The sequence below is a fragment of the Cibotium barometz genome, chromosome 29, assembly GCF_041138505.1.
Source record: "Cibotium barometz isolate CiBa-2024 chromosome 29, ASM4113850v1, whole genome shotgun sequence".
NCBI lineage: Eukaryota > Viridiplantae > Streptophyta > Polypodiopsida > Cyatheales > Cibotiaceae > Cibotium > Cibotium barometz.
Window position 1 is genome coordinate 15381670 of NC_141074.1, and position 4614 is coordinate 15386283.

Below are 4614 nucleotides of genomic sequence, written 5' to 3' on the forward strand. Positions count from 1 at the left end.
AGAAGTGTTAAGAAGATAAGATGTAATGACCTTTTTGCGCATGGACTCATCCATCTTTCGAATGCGTCATTTTCCATGTGACACCATTTGTTCATCCTCATGGTTATGCATGAATCTAGGCATAGATGGATCAATTTGTTTCAAATATTCAGCGATGTATACGAGGGATTATTGCACCAACCGTCCCTCTGCCATGCTTTATTTTGGCCTTTCTCTTTACCTTACAAATTTCTTCAAGGTTTTGATGAAGCGTTAACGATTAAGAAAGAATATCCACTGGCTATGAACAATGCCACCTATAGCTACATAATTTGTCAAATGTACTCGAAGGTGCAATTGACTTGTGAGTCTGCTTATTGGAAAGCTTTTTTCAATCATACACACCACCTCAATTGACTCAACTCGAGCCTTCTCTCAGCAATGGAATCTTGATGAATCTCCTTTGACACTATTGACCTATTCAACAAAGGAAGAAATCATAAATTAAAGAAAAATAGATAATTTCAAAGCTATATGTTATACCAAAAGCATAAATCTATAGTTTTGACTAGAACTCACCTTCCTAGTCTACCTAATTTATAGATGGCATTCTGAGCTTTCTCTTCTCCATACCCACCAATTGATATTGGAAGTATGAACTTGTGTTATCAATTTTTTAAAATAATTAAAGTTCAATATAGAGTCCACACAACATAAACATCAAATTTGCCAAAAATAGATATAGTTATGTACGTACCTACATCACCTTGTGTCAATCATATGATTTGAGACCATATAATTGATGCTCACCTTTCTTCTTTGTTATTGTAAATGCACCCTTGAATGAGTGCATTACACTGGTTGGTGAACAAAAAGATGAAATTTGATTTTGACATTCTTTTCTTCTTGCCTTGTCAATCTCCATGGCACATTTGTTAGTAAAACCACCTTGTCATTGACTATCCCTAGCCATGCCCTTTCCATGCATTCGATATCCTTTATGTCATTCCTTATTTCATTGGTGTCTTTTTTACCAATTAGAGGGTCCCAAATCATTGATGCCACATTCTTAAAAATTTGCATTGGATCCAAAAGATGATTTATTCTTAACTTTGTCCAATATGGTAGATGATAGAAGATTGAGTACCTTTTCATGGCAACGGGTGCTGTGATTGGAGTCACCCTTCATCTGGCATCCCACTTTCCATTATAGTAGAAGGAGAATGCCACATGGCTTCCCACTCTAAACCTCTTTTCTCAGAGAAACCTTTGATGGAGAATAATTAGGGTGGCTTGGAGGAAGAAATCTATGATCTTCATCATACACCACTTTCTTTAGTGCATGTGTGTGTTTGGATATGAGTGATGATCCACAAATTGGACATGCATGAGACCTACCAAAATGGCATGTAAGAATTGAAAGTTAGTAGACATTATAATACATTAGAGCTATAAATTAAAGTTATGCATGTGTAGATAACAATCAATTTATTCACTGACATATCTAAGCACTCCGTATAGCCTGGAGAATCATGCGTAGTCCACATCAAGATACCCTTTACCATCACATTATGTGAAGAAATTGGATGAGAAACATCATGCACCCTTTTGACTCTCCATATTTGCTCAAGATCATCAATCAAGGGCTTAAGGTATACATCTATATTCTTTACCTTCTGCTTCCCGGGCACAAGAAGCACAAGCATCACATGACCCTTATTGATGGACATCCATGAAGGAATATTGTAAATCACAACAATAATGGGCCATGTGGACTATGATGTAGATCTCAATCCAAATGGGTTCACCCCATCCAGACCCAATTTAAGCCCACTACAGCAAAATGATGGTATAGCAGTGAAAATAGCAATGCTTTTATAACTAGAAGGGTAGGGAGATGTTGGGTTATTTTTGTTGTTAAAAAAACTATTAATTTCACTGAATGAGTTCACTCCCAAGCAGCGAAATAGCATTGCTGAGCAGAAAAATTATGTTGTTCACCAAGCAAAATAGTGCTGTTGAGGAGCAATTTTTCGTTGCTATTTTTGATGTTCAGTAGCGAAAGTACTGCGTAATAAAAACAAAGTTGGGAATAGACTAGGGAGTCCTATGCTGCTGTAGACTCCCCTGTCAGCTCCAGCTCTTTTTTAAAATTAAATTAGAGTTATAGTTTTATGATAGAAACGTAAACATGAAAAATACATAGATTGAGAAGAATGCAACTGAGCCCAAAATTTATTATATTTCAAAAATTATTGGGCCTTTCGCCACATATACAAAAATATATATCAATGAAGAAGTGCCTAATCAGAATCCTCATCAGATTTCAAGTTCTCATCATCATTGTCTTTGTCCTCCTCTTCACTTCCTTCTACCGCTTCATGCTTATAATCTGGATCTTCCTCTTCTCCTTCATCCTACATACATGCCATCAACTATAAGGTAAGCATAGGGCAATAAAATACAATTAGATATAGATAAGAGGGGTTGTTTCACTAGTTACCTTGTCTTCTTGAGTCCCCAAAATGGACTCGTCCAAGTGTACACCCCCTCGAGTACGCATCCATGCCAACAATTGTAGACACGGGGGGCTCTATAGGCATAATTGTACTCCTCCTTTTTTGGGTCATGCCTAACAACTTCCCGCTACAAAAAATAATTAATAAAACTTAAAATTGGCTAAAGAAAACAATATAGTACAAAATAAAATTAAAGAGGAGAAGAAAATGATTAGTAAAATAGGTACTTACAAAACGAGCAATGAAACACTTTACTTCCGAGCCAAAGTATGAAGCCCCTCGCTTCCAGAGTTGGGAAGAACTTTCCGCCGCTTGTTGTTGAAAAGCATGGAGGTGCTTTCTCACACGAAGCTGCGTGCGTGCCTCCACTCCTCTTGCATGCAAACACTGGGCTTTCTTTGCTGCTCTCTTGATATTTGCTCTCCTATTAGAGAACAAAAGCTTTATTATTCTCTTCATCCACTCCTCCGCAAAGCAAAGGCCTACATGTGGAATAGGAAACTCCAACTTAACCACATCAATGACATATTGCTTTAAAATCGGCATGTTCCAGCAGGCTGCCTCATGAATTTGCAGGAAAACGCGAGGAGAAAGCTTTAGGAATTTCAAACAGCCGAAATCGCATTTTGTTGCAAATATAAAACTAGGATGTGGAAATTTGGGATATGGGATGTGGTGGATGGGAATTGCCCAGATATCTGGACATCAAGAATTCTATGGATGGAAGAAATATATATCAAAAAACATTGAAAAGGATATAGAACTCTGACCTTTCTTTTCCTTTTCCATGCTGTTGGAGTTGCACTGGTGAATCTTCTGCTCTCTCCCAAACTTGAGCTACAGCCTAGGTAACCTGGAGATTTGGCAGTGGTAGTAGTCTTCAGGCAGGTTGCAGTCTGGATGGAGTGTGTTGGGTAGGAAGGGATCAGAGAGGGAAGGAAAAGGATGATGGGAGGGTGCTGGCAAGGATGAAAGACGGGGAGGGAAGAGTGGTTATGGAACTGATTATGAAATCATGATTGGCACAAGTGTTCCATTCACAGTGCCAAGTTTCAAACTCCAAGAGGTCTGGGTCCCATCCACACGTGTGAAAAAACGGCTCCATCATTTAGTAGCTGCCTTTTTTGTATTTTGCACTAATCTTTTCTCTCTTGTTTAATCTCTCCTGTCTTGGCCCTCCCCTCTCAACTCTCTTGCCTCCGTACCTCCCTACTCTGCACCATCAGCATCCTGACCAGCAGCACAGGTTCATCCCCAGCACAGGGTACTCATCAATAGCACAGCACACCCACAGATAGCTTCCAGGTTAGTAAGACTCTCTATATCCCTATCTTCTTGTTTAATAGTATAACACATACTTTTGGGATGTGATGTAGCTTAGATATAAGAAAAAATACCACAAGCAGAAAGACTTTTGAATTGGGCTGGTTGAAATGATTGAAGGCATGTTCCAGCAGGTTGTCTCATAAATTTGCAGGAAAACACGAGGAGAAGGGTTTAGGAATTTCAAACAGCTGAAATCGCGTTTTGTTGCAAATTCACTTTTGGGGCCTTTTTTGGCCGTTTTCGGGCCTCCGGATGTCCGATTCCAGCGTTTCAAGTGCCGTTTTTGGGGTTTTGGGCCGTTCCGGACGTGTTTGCAGTGCCAGAATCACCAAATTCTGTACAAAAAATAATTTTTTTAAAGATTCAAATTGGATCACCTTATTAATGTGACACGCTTCTATGAACATACAGTACTATTTATTTTTCTTATTTTCATCTTCTTTTGTTTAATTTTCAACGTAACGTTGGCCCACTCCTGATTGGTTGAGAGCCTATTTTCTCTCTCTTCTAAAATGCCCCAAAATGAGCTTCCTTTTTTCCTAATGTATTGTATTTAGTTGTAAAGACAGAGAAATCACTGTAGGAATGTACCAACATGTTACTTCAAGTATTTGCAGGAAAACGCGAGAGTGAACTATTAGGAATTTCAAACTGTCAAAATCGCTTTTTGTTGCAAATTTATAAATGTTGCTTCATCCACCCCTGTCATTGCCTTTTTGTATCATTCCATGTTCTCCATGGCTGTAATCTCTTTCCATTGCTTTGTGTGCAGCTTGTCAGAGTGATGGCT